The following is a 17394-nucleotide window of genomic DNA, read 5'->3' as shown; positions in this document are numbered from 1 at the left end:
GGACTTCGATATTTTTGCTTTGTATATTTTTACTTCGATATTTTTAGTATTATATATTTTTGTATTCTATATTTTGTCAGTGATCCGTTATGAGTTGTCTGTCTACCGCCCCTTTCATGGTGGAGAGCCCACGATGGTGAAGAGGCAACTAAGGGGGTGTTAACAGGGCTCCCTGCCGCTCCTAGGCCTGGTGGTGCATTTGGGAGGGGCCCATGATGTGCCCCCTGGAATTACAACCCAGTTCCATGCATGTCATACCATGTAGATACGTGCTGCAGGCACTGTCACAGTGGTATCTGCAGTTAAGGCTCACCTATGAGCCTTATACAACCACTGCCATGAGTCCATCGCAGCACTGCACGCCATGGATTACAGTTATAATCTGTCAGGCGTTCAACAGGTTTGTCGGTCCTCCTGTTGGCAGTGGAGGGCGGACAGGAGGTCCACCAAACTTGTAAAATGGCCCTAAGTTATATGGAGTGGAACAGGTACAAAGATTTATGTGACGTATATGTGCAGGGTAAAGGCAAGGATAAAGGCACAAGAGCAGCCATTGTATATTAAGCGGTACGGGGCTATGGTTTGGGTAGGAATACCGGCACTAGGGTAAGGCTATATTTCCTAGTGTACAGGCAGTCGTAGAGATACTAGAGTACAGAGAGGAGACGAGGTACTAGGGATAGGTAGGGGGTAGACAAATAAGCCAAGGTAGGTGTAATTGGGTATTGACTAACAAGAGAGCTACTAGAGTGTAGGCCAGTGTAATGGTATTAAGTAAAGATGGGTTTTTGGTAGGGACCCAGGTACTAGGGCATAAGCAAGAAGAGTGATTCTAGAAAAAAGGTGGGGCAGATGTACTATTGTATGAACGGGGGTAAGGTAGTATGGTATTTCCAGAGTAGATGACTCAGGACATAGGTAGGGATAGAATTATACTAGAGTATAGGCCAGTGTAATGGTATTAAGTAAAGATGGGTTTTTGGTAGGGACCCAGGTACTATGGCATAAGCAAGAAGTGTGATTCTAGAAAAAAGGTGAGGCAGATGTACTATTGAATGGACGGGGGTATGGTAGTATGGTATTTCCAGAGTAGATGACTCAGGACATAGGTACGGATAGAATTATACTTGGGTATAGGCAGGGGGTAGAAGTGCTAGGGTACAGATGGGATGAAAGGTGATGTGCTATATGCATGGGTAGGTGTATACATTGTGATAGAGGTGAAAAGTTATGAGCTGTAAAAGAGGTACTAGTGGATAGGTAGCGTCATGGTGTTAGGGTAGAGGGCTTCTGATAAAAAAACACATAGTTGAGGGAGTTAGGGAAGAAGCAAGGACGTAACCATGGTAGGGAGCTGGCGTTTCCCTCAATACATAAAAAAAGAAAGGAGTTAAAAGGGATGTGTGGTGATTTCCGTGTGACCCGGAAACAAAGGATGAATTATTTTTTTTACATAAAGGGTGCTCACAAGAATGGATTCGACACTTTAGGAATCCCATTCACCTAGAAACCATCAAGGTAACATGTTGGTGGAGAAAGATCTCCTTAAATTAGTTTTTCTCCAGAATCACTTGCAACCCTTTTATTGTTTCCCCCTTTCACTTTCCCCATGAATTTTACACGTTTTGCTATGTAGAGGTCAAAGTTTAAAAACATATTCATTGATGCCTAGGAGGAGTACTAATCACTCAGCGTCACGGAGGTCCCTCCAACCTGTTTTGGAGTCTCCCTTTCTGAAACGAATGCACTGGTTATGGATTGAATCTAATACATATTCAATGCCTACCTTTTTCCATCCTATCATTACTGCACAGCGCCACCTGCAATTTTATGACAGCAGGAGATGGAGGAATGCTTCAGGCATTGCTGCACCTGATCCCTGGCATGCCATGAATAACCCGCCTATGGTGCTATTTACATAACATCCAGGTAACGCTCTGCACACAGGATGCCTCCTTAAATATATGTCTATCCATTTCTCATCCTGAGGAATGCACAGCGTGTGAAGGAAGAGTTTCCCTTTAACCGGTAAACACTTCACGCCCCATGTTCTTCCTTTAATCCCAAGCACAATTATAACCTCCTATGTATTTGTGGTTAACCACAAAAATGCATAATCTAGTGCGCTGTGCCAACCAACGCCGTATTCATGCAGCGGGAGGGAGCTCATTAAAATCTGATGGTGTTTTTATTGAAAATGCATGAGGCTTCTTTTACATGGTTAATGAACATTTATTGAGTGACGAGTAAACTCTGTAATTATCTGTCAAGCCCATAGTATCGGTTCATTAAAACAGATTTTTACAGATTCCTAGGAGCTTAAAGCTGAAATCTACCAGTTCCTTCACACAGGGGTAAATAGTGTTTTACCAGCTGTGGATGGGCACCTGGTAAAACCCTATGTGGGGTGTGGAAACACCGGGGCAAAAATGACAAGGAAATGATGGAGCCAGGAGCTGTGGCAAATTTTGCAGCTCCGCACTCCTCCATTTCCAAAATGCAGGGATGCACAGTATTTACAACACTACAGATCACCCCTAGCACTGGTGCTAAAAATAGCTGCCTAGCGCCAACACAGACACCCTTGAGCCATAGTGCAAGTGTACCTGAGTTGCAGGGAATGATTGCCTATGTGCCGGAAGAGACACTTTCCTGCACATAAACAGTCATTAATGGCCTTTTGCTCTTTCTACGTGCGCAGCCGAATGAAGCAAACATAGAACAAGCAAAAACGAGGAAAGGTATTTCTGCTCGTTGGGCCAGTCTATCGCCTGCTATTGCATGGTGTTAGTTTTTGGCGCTGATTCAGATTTACAGATCCTTGTAAATCTGGGGCACCGTCAAAAAGGATGACAGAACGCCAACAGCAACACCCATTGCACGCCCCTTTCAAGCAGATACCAGTGTGAAAAGGTAGCATATTTACAAAGCGGCATGGGGCCACAAAAACTGCCTTAACTCCGCTTTGTAAATATGGTGCAGGGCATTGCACCACTGGAACATTGGTAAAAGTGACGTTTCGGTGGCGCAGTCGCCTTTTAAACATATCCACTGGAACTAAGCCTTTCTATAATATTACGGGTATGCAGTACCCACACAAACAACACTTCAACTAATTCACTAGGCAAAACGTTTTCACTGTGGCATTGAGTGGACTGGAGTACAGCTGAGAGGCATTGGGTGGAATAGCCTAGAGTGCAGTGGCGTGGAGTGTCCTAAAGTGGAGTGGCATACAGTGGAGCAGCATAGACTGGAAAACTGTTGTGTGTAGTGGCACACAGTTGAGTGACATACATTGGAGTACCATATAGTGGAGTGGTGTAGAGTGGAGTGTCGTACAGTGGAGTGGTGTAGAGTGGATTAGCTTAGAGTGCAGTACCGTAGAGTGGAGTGGCATACAGTGGAGTGGCGTAGACTAGAGTGTCATAGAATAGAGTGACATAGAATATAATAGTGTTTAGTAAGGTGGAAAAGGGTGGATTAGCATAGAGTGGAGTATGGTTCTTGAAACAGATGTAGCGTGAAAGTGGGAAAATCAATTTAGATGTAACGTGACAGCGATATAGATTATGAGGTGTAAAAGGTCGTTTTTGGAAGTAGGTGTAAATAGTGTAAGTAGTGTTAAAGTTATAAGTGTTGAAAGACTTGGCTATATATTGTACAGTGGCATACTGTGGTAACTTCATTTTACACTGTGGTACGTGTTGATGAAAAGGCAGTATGTGATTGGCTAATGACTGTCTTTAGAAAACGTAAAAGGCAGTCATGTACTTTTTGCACACTTTTACTGCATTCTGGGTTAGGGCCTTCAGTATAGGTAAGTTGCAGGTTTTATCTGTGTTGTCCCACCTATTATCGCTTTATTAAAGTGGTAATAGGTATAGAAATGCATTTATATTTTTCTATATTTTTTTACAGCACCTTACAGAGAACAATGTTTATTTTTTCTTTAAATTAGGAAGCACGGTGATTTGTAGGTATTACTGTGTTACTTCATAGTTTTTTTGTAAAGAATTAAATATGTAAAACTTTTTAAATACACTGTTGTACACTATAGTTGTAAATTATACTGTTGTACAATGTATTTTAAAAATGTTTAAAAAAATGTAAGTATACATAGAAACTTATAACTAATTTTTCTTACCTATTAGCACTTTGAAAAAGAGGTACTAGGTAGGGAAAAAATATATATCCTAATACTTACCTATACCTAAGGGTGTAACGCATAACAAAGCCAAACTGTACTTAAAACAACATGGCTACCTTTAACTTTTGTAAAGGAAGTCATTAGTTAATCACATGAGGCCTGTGATCGCTATGAACTGCAGTCGTTTAGTGAAATACCGCAAAATGTTAACAAAACTACAGAGACAACAGATATTACTAAGTTAAAATGCCTTATAACTTATAAATTAATTAACTTACATGCATGTAACACACAATAGGATCATCTGCACCATAATGTATAAACCTGCCAAATTTTTCGTAACTCCGACTGGGTGTTTGCCCACTACTCATGAGCACAAAGTTTAAGGAAAATGCATTAGGGCAAAAAGACATTTGGAAAACCCCATATTTGTTTGTACCCTCTTGTCAAATCTCAGCAAACCTTTCCGTCATCCACCAATGAAGAAAAAGGAATTGGTCTAGAACGTTTGGTGGAGATTAGTCAAAAGGGCACAAAGTTATTAGCAAGCAAAAATACGAGGAATTCCTATCTCTGAAAATCCTAACTATAACTGCAAGCACTCTGCAAAACATATATTGCAAGATATATATACATATAAATAGAGATTATTCCAATATGTAATTTAACAATATAGAACAATCATTTAATTATTTTAGAATGTAACAATAAACTTAAACTAAAAAAAAGACATCAATATTTTATACAGTAGTTAAAAAATGTCAATTAATTTAATTAATTCTACACATAAGGTCCAAAGACATTTAATACACATTAAAAAAAATAATGTTACTGTAGATGAGACGTTTTTTAAATTTAAGAAAAATTATTTACAAATTAAATATATGAATGAATGTGCTTCGGCATTTTAGTTTATTAGTGCTAGGTGTATAATAAATATTTCAATTTATTTTACATGTATAGATAATATTGGAAAATGTAATTATTTTTAGAAGAAGATTAAACTTAAATACATTTTGCTGGGCTTTCCCATTGGGAGATCTCCAACAGGGAGATGGCAATCATCAATCACGTGTGAGAGGTTACTAGTAGTGGAGACATGTAAGACTACACTTAAATATAAATCGACATTTGTAAATGGTGACTAGCAAAAAAGTGTAGATTTACATCAAGGTGCAGTAGTAGATTTGCAAATAAGTACATTTACACATGTAAATGTATCTTTGCTAATAAGCCCCATTGTGTATTAATTTGACTAATCTGTACATTCAAGCTTTAATGAATTAAGGCAGAATGTCTGTTCATATACATTGAAAAATTAACTCACAGAAATAGGGGCAATAATGAGAATGAGTACGCAGATCAGGTAAGCAAAATGTAACCATGAGCACTGGGTGTATCTGAGGACTGAAAAAGTAATCAATTATTTGCACACATGTTTATGCAGAGCTATTTTAATCCAAGAAATTCAATTGCAGATCTTTGCAAATTTCATGCTGGAAGAAAAACTTTTGCGCAATGCTACACGTTTACCTCAATCATTATCATGAAGTATTTGCTGTGTTTTTTAATTTCGCTTAAGATTATTAGGCATCTAATGCTTGAATTTTCTTTTTACGAAAACTGTATTAATTCAGGACAAGACAAGAACATTTCTACCAGTACTAATGAATTGCACCTATTAGTCTGGAATAAGCTATTTTCTCAACTATTATCATTTCTGAAAAAGCACTACATTGATTTCATATGGCCTTGAACAATGGGTGTTTGGATTTCCCAAGAAGAACTTTATCCAGCTTGTTTTGATGGTATCAGAAATTTGAATTTGGTTTCTAATATCTGGTTGGTTCAAAGGTAGGAAAATGTCTTCTTGTATTTTTTTAGAAGATTAGTGCATCATATTCGAAGGCTGGGAAGAACAAAGTATAATGATCCGAGACGGTATAACACACTTAAAAGGGTACTTCTTTACCCCAACTCAAAATCAAGTCCCCATTTGTGACAGTAAAGGATATAGATCTGGTTGTGAGAACTAAATGGGCACACACACACTCTCACATTTAAAAAGAATGGAGATATCTACAAATGCCCTGTGTTGTCCTGAGAATAAGTGCACCTCACTTGACATCTGATCAGTGGATATGAACACTTGTGTTCTGGGACACAGAGGAGTGCGAGAGAGCTAAGAGCCTTTCAGGCTTTTCAGTAGTTGTTGGAATCCGTGGTGCTTCTTGTTTTTTTGGCTATTGGCTTGACATCCTAATATTGGCTTCCCAGGACTTATGATGAGTACTTACCATCCTGTTCTGGCATGGACAGAGTCTTGACTAACATAGGGCTAAGAAGCTGGACACCATGCTTAGCGTAATGAAAATGACAGCTCCACCTGCCATACAGGAAAGGTGAGTATCACCTAAACACCTTCACTCCCACGTCATTTAAAGTCAGCAGGGTTGTAAACTAATTAAAGACTGTAGATATAATAGCAAGGAGACATTCTGTGGATGTTGGATGTGCACGTGTTGCAGCTGGAATGTGCTTACGAGAGAAGATAAGGCCAAACCTGATAATTAGCACTGTTCCATATGTCCAACAAAATAGTTTTCGAATGCATATGTTTTCTGGTTGTATGTGTAAAGTATATATATACAAATATTTCTCTCTTCTGAATTGATTTGCAAATAGAAACTGTAAATTTATATATATTTCCATATGCAAAACCCAAAAATTGGAAAGCCTCACACTCCATGTTCAGGACTTCTTTATTGACATCCTGCAGATAACAACTCCGGCAGTTCCCGCAATGAAACTGTCAATGCACCTTGTTACACCGAACGCGTTTCTGGAAAATATCCCTTTCTCAATTGCTTGGCATAAGGGAACATGGAAGGCGAAAAATAACGCTGCACTCGCTGCATGTCATAAAGTCTTGCTGCAGTGGTCGTGGTCTAAGTGCCTGATGGTAGTTAGAGTCCAATGTTTAAAACCTTTGTGGATGCCTTCAATGGTATTCCTCAATAAGTCTCTACCTAAATTAGGTTCACAGGCAACACACCAGAGAAGTGCTCTGCCTTCAGTACTGGTGCCAAACGTCACATGCAGCTCCATAAGCACCACCAACTTTCATCGGTGATGTGGACTCGCGTTGGTTGCGAGAAGGCTTTCCGTGACCGAGGCAGGCCACAAGACATTTCCATATGCAAAACCCAAAAATTAATGTATGTATGTGTATATATATATATATTCACTGAAAAAACCATAGGTTTCACACCAGTTATAGTTAGGAATTAGCATTTAAAAAACCTATGAAATTCACTGAAAAAACCATAGGTTTCACACCGGTTATAGTTAGGAATTAGCATTTAAAAAACCTATTAAATTCACTGAAAAAACCATAGGTTTCACACCAGTTATAGTTAGCTGGAAATTTTACTGATATAAAACCATTGAAATTCCCACGTTATAGTTAGTCGGACTCACTATAACTTGCGCGTGCAATGCACTGCTGATGACATCACATATTACATCACTCATGACATGGTGAGTGACATCACTCATGACATCACTGATGACACCATCCAGTGAATATGTGTCTTTCTGAAAAATAAATATTAGTGAGTTATGTTTAAATATTTAAATACATATATTAGTGTTTCACTTTGTGTATAAGTGGCTACATGTGTTGATAAGTAGCTACATGCGTATGTATATGGGTTATTTGATATTTTTATTAGTATCAGTTTGAGTGTCTATATGGTTTGGTGGGGGTATTACTTAGCACATAGATGCATGAGTGACTGACTCTTTGTTTGTATGTGTTTTGAAGACAGCATATGTACAGGACTGTATGGGTGGATGAGTGTCTATATGTGTTCGTTAGTGAGTGAATGACTGTCTCACTAGTGTCTTTATCAGTAACTACATATGTTTTAATCTAGTATATATGAATATTGATGTATATAAGTGAGTATATGTGAGAGTAAGAGATTGTAAGAGTTCCTGTTTAAATAAGTATGTGTTTCTATAAGTGATTGTTTAAGAGAATAAATATGTGTAATTTTCAATAGAAGTAAGGTGGAAGTGTGTGTATAACTCTATATTCAAATAAATGGTTGTTCAATAGTTTATTTGCACGTGTGAATATGTGTGTGAGTAACTTTTGGATGAATGTCGGTGTGTAACAGGATGTATAGGTGTATCTCTTCATATGATGAGTGAGTATATGTATGAGTGACTATATAGAACTGTTGGTGAATGAGTGGATGTGTATATAGATAGTGGAAGTACAGAATTGCTTGTTGTAACTGATATAGGTATGTCCATTTTTTAAAAATTTCAGTTTCTATTTTTGAATATGTGTCTCAAGGGTTACTTTACACTGAGAGGAGGTCTGTCACTGTGTCACAAGGATGGTGTCATCAGTGATGTCATGAGTGATGTCACTCACCATGTCATGAGTGATGTAATATGTGATGTCATCAGCAGTGCATTGCACGCGCAAGTTATAGTGAGTCCGACTAACTATAACGTGGGAATTTCAATGGTTTTATATCAGTAAAATTTCCAGCTAACTATAACTGGTGTGAAACCTATGGTTTTTTCAGTGAATTTAATAGGTTTTTTAAATGCTAATTCCTAACTATAACCGGTGTGAAACCTATGGTTTTTTCAGTGAATTTCATAGGTTTTTTAAATGCTAATTCCTAACTATAACTGGTGTGAAACCTATGGTTTTTTCAGTGAATTTCATAGGTTTTGTTAATGCTAATTCCTAACTATAAGTTTCACTTTATAAATAAGACTGTTAGCACTCTAGTTGTTCTTTTTAACACTCTGGTACATTCTGTCATTGGGCTACAGTTGGGCTACATCTAGTTGAAATTTGGGCTACATTTACAATTTTTGGTCTCTGGTGGCCATCTTTGGGCTACATTGGGCTACTTTGGGCTACATTTGGGCTACATTTTGGCTCTAACATATATTAAGCCCAATGTAGCACAATACATATTTTTATAAAGTTAATTTTTTTACAAACCACTTCAGAATAGGGCTACCTGTCCCTACAATTATCCCATTTTTTTTTTTTTAATTTTTGGGGGGAGCGCTCCCAGAGCGCGCCCCGGAGTGCGCCCCGAAAAGCGTATTTCCAAAAAGCGCCCCCGGGCGCGCTCCGGGGAGCGTCCCGTGAGCGCCAATATCGCAAACGAAAACATGATCGTGACGTATCGCGTAACCGCGACCGCGTGATACGCACGGCGTAAGCGCACCCGGAAGTACTCGAGCGAATACGATCGCAAAACGTAAACTTCCGACGCGCTTACGCTGCGCGCCCCCGGGCGCGTAGCGTAAGCGCGTCGGGTCATGTGAGCAGAAAATAACACTTTTCATTGGTTCATAACAGTTTTAGTTACATAATGATGAAGCCCCTGGTCTTGTGACCTGAAAATAACACTTCTCATTGGTTCAGGACAGTTTTTTTTTCTAAATGATGAAAGACCCCACCTTTTTTGCTTATTCTGACTTTGTCCTTTGACTGAGGAAGACCTGTTTGTTGCTCTCTCTACTTTTTTGCTCCAAATAATGGCTTCAGTAGTAGCATCAGCTGGTGCATCTGCCCCACCACCACCACCACAACCACCAAAAGGACCAGCTCCAAATTATATTGGTGGTCAAGAACAGGAGGAGGAGGAAGAGGAAGAGGAGGAGGGGAGAAGAAGATGGCTGCCAGAAGAAAATACACCTTACAAACCCAAACCACACATTGTATGGCAGTTTTTTTCAATCCCAGAGGGGAAAAAAAAGGTGAATGCGCCCAAGGTGACTTGCCTCATCTGCAATGATGAACTTTCACGGGGCAACCCAAACAAAAAATATTCTTTTGGTAACTATACCATGATTCGGCACATGACCAGAAAGCACCCAAACAACTACTCTCGTGCAGAGTTCAGGGAACTGGCCAGTAACCTCCCCCAGTCATCAAGGACCCCCTCCCAAAGAAACCAACCCACCTCATCAGAACCAGAAACATCCGAGGTGATGCCTTGCATTCAGCCGAGATTTGCTGATTTTAAAATCACTTGTTCTGCATGTGGCAAGCTTATCGCCTATGGCGAAAAAAGCGTTAAGCTCATCGTCCTTGCAGGTGATAATCACAAGTGCCCCAAAAAGAAGTAATTTTTTGGGTCTTTTGTTTTTTTTCTCCAGTTGAGCCAGTTTCAATTCCCTTTTTTTGTTTCTCCCCCTAAAAAAATACAAAAAAAATATAAAACTGTTTTGAAAAGCCAAAAAAAGTTCAAAAAGTTCAAAAAACACAAAAAAAATATAAAACAACAAAAAGAAGAAAAAAAAAAGTTCTTTTTAGAACTACCTCCAATTTCTAAATAAAAACTTCATTTTTTTAAAAACTCTGTCATCTTTTTCCCTCATTTTACGCTCCCCGGTGCGCTACCTGGTGCGCGCACCGGGCGCTTCCCCCGCGCAAAATGAAAAAAAAAAATATATTTTAAATGCCCCGCGGGGCCCTTTTATAGCCCCCACATCAAACCTAGGGGGTCAAAGGGGTCTATCCCTGACGCCTTATGGTCAGTTCCCCCTTTGTTTTAGCCACCTCTTATGTCTCGATTTTACCGAGACACAAGATGGCGGCCGCTCTGGACTGTTTCGAATGTTTACAGACACCCGAGAGCCAATCAGCTTTCCATGCGGACCTCGCGTCACGCGCCCGGAGCGCTCCCTGGTGCGCGCACCGGTGCGCTGCTATAGATATATATATTTTTTGTAACCTAAATTACTCAAAATCCACTGCAGCACATATCTTGAGACATTGCAAAGGCACATCAGGCTACCAATCCCTACAATTTTGCCAAATTTGGTGGAAATCCATTCAGCCGTTCGGGTTAAAAGTGAAATCGACCGCCCTATGGAAATTAACATGGGGAAAACGCGTTTTGGGACCCCCCTTTTATCTCGGCCCCCGCTTGACGTATCCCCCCCAAACTTTCAAGGAAGGACCGGAGCTCGACGAGGCCATTTTCAGGAAATTTTCAGGCAGATTCGTCAACCGGTGCCAAAGTTATTCTAAATAGAATTTTGAGATTTAACATTGAAAAAAATCCTAACTATAACTACCTACTGGCGACCGCCAGTAGGTAATATATATATATATATATATATATATATATATATATATATATATATATATATATATATATATATATATATATATATATATATATATATATATATATATATATATGTATAATGAGAAATTAGAGAATTGCTGTGGATTTTATCCATTTCATATGTTTTCAAGTAAAGCGGGTGAAAGATTAATATATCACGTGTTTCCTTTCTTTTTATCTCTTTCTTTCTATGCATTTTGCCTCTGTGATTGTCTCCCTTCCTTTCTGTTTTCTTTCCTCTATCCTTTTTCTACCTGTTCTTCATTTTTTCTCCTGTCTTTCTTTACCATAGCTTGTGGCATGACACTGTTGTTTTACATATATATCCAATATAGAAAAATGTATATGAACCAACTTGGACACCGGCCTGATGGGAGCATCTGTGAACTAGTGAACACCACAAATGTGTAAGGCCTGGACCAGTGTGATACAAACTCTCTGTCAGTCACATCACCTTGAGCATGACCTTTGACACCATGAGAAGCTCAATGGCAGAGTTAGGTGACTCCAATCACAATGAACTGATGTGGCCTTTGTGTATTACTGATCACATTACATACAGGTTAGCTTAATGAACAGTATTCATGTATAGGCTAGCATACTTAGAACAATATGATTATAACACAAACTATTTAATGACCACTTCAGTGGCACACAAATGGTGATGGGTATTATATTGTGCCACAAACTTTGAAATAGATGGCATACTTTGGAATCTGAATGCACATTTCCTTAGTGGTGGCACAGAGTAGTAGATCAATAGAATCGTCTGCCTACTTTGCATTGCCTCTTACTGCCTCTTACTGCATCTGGCACAGATTTTGGTACCAGGCACATACATGATTTTCTGTTGTTAATAAATTGTACTTCTGTGCTCAAAAGAAACCCCTATATTAATATATATATTGATTTTTTTATACACTGATTTTGATAGTTTCGTATACAAATGCATTTTTTTTAGGACTGCCTTTCTTTTTAAAATGTATTGTAAATGGTTTTAAGTAACTGTGCAATATAAATAAAAAAAATTACCATAGTGAAAAAAAGAAGAAAAAAAAAGAAACCCCTAAGGTTTTCCAGTCCTACAGGTCCGACCAGTAAATCGTGTTGCTTTTTAGGCAATAACTTTGAAAAGGTGCTGAAATGTGCACTGCATGGAACATCTAAAAAAAAAGATATCCTTTGTGTGTGAACACACCCCTCTCCTGTGGTGCAATTCGGGTCTGTCATAGCTGGTTTTGGCTTGCAAACAGTCCCTGCTCTCGTTCACTGGAGTAAAGCTACTGCAGGGCTAAGAAGTCTGTCTTCAGCGAGTTAATACAAATCTTACAACTTTTCCGTGTTTGATTTCCTTCGGGGAGGCTGTCTTACACTCACACTGAGCACTGGCAAAATAAGTAAAGTAAGATAGACATTAAAAAGGGGTCTTTCTAGCTGTGATATCCAGTACAATTTATCTTTTTTTTTTTAAATAACTGCTAAGCCTTTTTTCCTCATTAACCTTGCATTTTCAAGACAAGAAAATGAAACCGTGCACACAAAAAATGTGATGTGTTCCTATGTTATATCATATTTGCTTATATAAACATAAAACCCCACAAAATTGCAAACAAATTATCTTTGGAGTTGTTTTAAAAACAAAACCCAAGTCATCGTAAAAAACGCTCGTAGGTCAAGTCTCTTGGTGAAACGCACAAAACTATTACTGTCTAGGATGAATGTTGCAACAAATGTGCCATAGGACCTATTGACATGAAAACTGGCCTCACACACCCCAGAAAGGTTGTATAAAAAAACCATCATTTTCCTGCACTGGGCCTCTCACTGACATTAATTTCCCTCCCAAGCTCAAGTATCTGCTTCCATAGAGTGCACACTGTGTTGCTATGTCCTTAGAAGTCTGGGTGGATCCCTCACAGAGCTCTCCCAGTGTTTTCTCATGAGCTGTCCCAGAAGATGAGTTGTGATTTTAGCATCATTGTCTTAATTTTGCCAGGAATGCCCATTATGTACCAGTATGGGTTTATTTTGGCCGATCCAACTACAATTTTGGCGAGTTCTTTTTTCTTCTTCTTTTCTTGTTTTGTTTTACATGATGCCTTTTCTCAGCGTTTGCAATAGACGTCCGCGCCAGGATACTAAAGAGTAGTTGTGCGCGTAATAAATACCCACATAGCATAACATAACATAACATAACACATCATCCATTATAAAGTGTATGTTATGGACAAGTAAATCAATCCACAACCCCAACAATTGTCTGCCTTTTTTGTTAAATATCACTCCAAATGCGTCAGAATACAAATACATATATTATGCCGCTATTTTGTCAACATAAAATAGAATACAATGTACCTCTATCCCTAAAATACTTTATTTTATTACAACCAACCCTGTGTGCTCCTGTGTATTTGACGGTAATGTCCAGGTACAGGCTCTATCTGTGGCTGAGGCTACAAAGATAATCAGTATTAGAAGACAGGGTAATAATTCCTGGTGTGTTCTAAAGTAAGTGATAGGTGGGGATGTACCTTATCTCCAGTCATAAAAAATAATGATGTAGGTGATGAATGAATAAATCAGTACCTCTGGAAATTAGCTCGGTGCATTCCATTTCAATGCATAAATGCCATTCCATAGACAGAACAAACATATGCAACTAAGTCTTGACACACCCTTAAAGGGACAGTACAACTCAAACTGCTAGACCTGGGGATTATGTGCCAAGGGTGCCCAGGTGATACATTGGGGCTGTGAAATTTTGTGGTTCACCTATAGACTTTTAAATGGTTAAGTAAATCTATACAATGGTTTATGCTGCTTTGCGCCAAATGGGTGCCCAAGCAAAGCCTTCATAACTAACAACGCAAGTCCACTCTGAACAGCAACGTAAGGAACCCTAATAAGTCTCCTCATTGCTCAGCCTCATTTGTTGGGTGCACTTTGAGTCACTGTGGCAAAGCAGGGTAGGAACCTGCACCTTCACTTGCTTTTGCATTTAAGGAGCAAATTCACAGCATAAAAGTGATGGTGGGCTTAGCAGTGTGCACATGACTGTTCCCCTCTGGCATAAGCAGCAAGGCCAGTGCAGGTACGCACGTTGGGGCAGGGAGTCAACAGACAACGGAATATGATTTATAAATTTATTTAATTTACCCTCTTCCGTCATCTGTCAGCTTCCTGCCCCGCCCCATCGCACTTACCTGCACCACCTGATGAAGGGCGTAAGGCCAAGTTTGAAGTGAACATTTCTAGGGTAATGTCACCCAAATACTACATACAATGGAAATAAATAGGTCTGTTTACTTGAAGCACTTCCGTCAGGCACCTTTTTGCTGTTCAAGTATCATGTCTCTTGGGCCTGAAGCATGTTTACCAAAATTAACGTTTTCCTTTTCCTCTTTCTTAGGCGGTTCCACTTAGGAAGTTTTAGTTCATTGGCAACATTTCTAATTTCATGTGTTAGGCAGTTTAAAAAAAATCTATCTAGCATTGGAGAATATTCAGCCTGGCCTTCTCACTTACTGCTGGTGCCATTTCAAGAAGTTACTATGCCATAATACCACTGATTTATGTGAAAATAGCCAGAGCAGGTGCTGCTGCTAGATGGGTTCTGTGGATGTTAGGTGAAGTCTAAAGTAGCCTCTCTATCTCTGGTCCCACCACCACATGAAGTGGTTCATCTGTCCATTTAAAGTGATTTTCCATCTAACCAGCATTTGAGAATATTCTGTTTTCAAACAGGCTCACAATCAATGCAAAACAAGTGTCCAAAACTTGTTTGGAAACTTTATTGGTCGCAATGCCTTCAAAACAATTACCCCCATATATATCTGGAAACCACATTATAAATTAACATGTAGGACATTGTTCAAAACCCTTCCCTTTTCTGTAAATTCTCTCTGTGATATGTCTTACTCTCCTGTTTGCACAGTGGAATTTAAAGCTCATTCACTGGGATCCAACCAACCAACCTACAGCCAATGAAGCAGCCTTCTCATAGGTTTGTTCTTCACACAGTAAATCAATTCCTCATTAAAACCAGTTATCATCCCAGGCCCATTTCTGACACTGCTTCTTTGATCTATCCTCTCTCTACCACATTCAGAATCGAATATGTTTACCCCTTGTCACAAGAATGTGGTGCCAGTGTGTAACAATGCACTCTAGTGACAGATAGTATTTTGGTACCAGGGTGTAGTTACACCCTGGTCCCAAGTCTGGTGGCAAGAGGTAAACATATTTGCTTCTGAATGTAATTGCAGAGTAAGGTCTAGGTATGCTAGGTGGCACTGATAAGAGCCAATTGATTAAAGCTTACAACACACAGTGGAGATTAGTTTGCGGTCTCCATTGCCTTTCTTTGTCTAACAACTCTGTTATGGACGAAAATAGATAGGACTTCTGAGGATTTTGCACAACCTTGACAATTATTGGGAATTATGGGCATTGGCTCTTAGTGAAACCAATTACATGGAGGCGACGGTGGGGCTGCTAACTTTCTTCCTCTTGAGAAATAAAGAGAATCCAAGATCACAGTAATATATGATTTAATCATTGAGGCACATAACAGCGCACATATTATTTGCAGGGCCTGGAAACACACAGAACTCTGAGAGAAAAGCCTTTAATACATAGTTCCTCATATTCCCATTGCCATTATTAGTAGTAGTATATTAGTAGCTGTTGTAGTGGTAGTATGGAAATTATAGTGGCAGTCTAGTAGTATAGCAGTGGTAATCGTTATAGTAGCAGTATACAGTAGTAATAATTGTAGTAATAGTCATTGTACCAGTAGTATTGTATTAGCAGTATAGTTGTTGAAACTGTAGTAGCAGTAGTAGATGTGCTACATAGTAATGGTTGAATAGTAGTATTGAGAACTGTAACAGTAATATGGCAGTAGTTATAGTACTGGCAATTGTAATGGCTGTGCTGCAGTACTAATTGTAATAGTGGTAATAATAGTAATAGTATAGCAGCAGTGGTTGTACTAGTTATAGTAGTAGTAAATGTAGTATTGTAATAATAACATTTGGAGTGCTATTGGTGTTAGTATAGAAGTAGTATTAACAGTAGATAGTAGTAATAATTGTAGAAGCAGTAGTAACATGTAGTATGAATAGCAGTGAAGATAAAATCAATGTTTGTATCTACCATTTATCTGGAATTTAAATTCCGTGTAGATTCTTCTGAGGCTAAAGTACAGTCCCTTTATCTAATGATATCACTGAATCATAGATGCATTTATAAAAGTACCTTAATATGCCAAAGATTGGAAGGAATCATGCCAGTTCATTTTTTATAGAGCAATCCAAAAATTGTTTTACTGATACTTTTATTAATAATATTGTTATTAAAATAGATTAAGGCTTCATCCATCAAAGAGCAACTAGTGGCATGCTATTCTGTTAGTATACTATTTTTCAGTAAACGAAACTTAAGAATAAGATCTGTTGAGCAGTACCGGAGGTAAATTCTGACTGAAAGGTTTTTGAGCTGCTGGACGCGTCTCTCCCTCGTATGTGCCATGGAGCATCCCTGTGTCTGTCAAAATGGCCTGTAAGAAATGAAATACCAGCATTCGTAAAGCGCACAGCTACCTCCAAAGTGGTATCCCGGCGCTGGAGGCCGTCGGAAAGACTTAGCCAGCTAACCTAGAGTCACATGGTGCTGGGCTAACCAGCCGCCGGCACTGGGGATGAAACTGTGAACCCCATAGCCCGGAGTCAGGCACCCCGGACTCTGCGCCACACCTCTTCCACCAGAGAGAGCCTGTGGTTTAAGATTGGTACCGAAACCCAATGCTGACTGTATGCTCACTTGATAATAAATAATTGATTGCTGAATTAATAAGTCCTTATCAATGGTTGGCAAATGGAAAATCTAATAGTAGCTCCTAGAGAACAATAAGTTTTACTTAAAAAATTTTTTAAAGGGGGCTTTAGAACAGAACTGTCATACAGGACAACTGTAATGGCCTCCTTGGACAATAGGTAGCATATAAGCACATTTTGGAAATAAAAGAAAAGCAGATGTTTGGTAATATCAATTGAAGATTGAGGC

The sequence above is a fragment of the Lissotriton vulgaris genome, chromosome 7, assembly GCF_964263255.1.
Source record: "Lissotriton vulgaris chromosome 7, aLisVul1.2, whole genome shotgun sequence".
In the NCBI taxonomy this organism is placed as follows: domain Eukaryota; kingdom Metazoa; phylum Chordata; class Amphibia; order Caudata; family Salamandridae; genus Lissotriton; species Lissotriton vulgaris.
The sequence above is the reverse complement of the archived record's forward strand: the minus strand, read 5'-3'. Positions refer to the sequence as shown.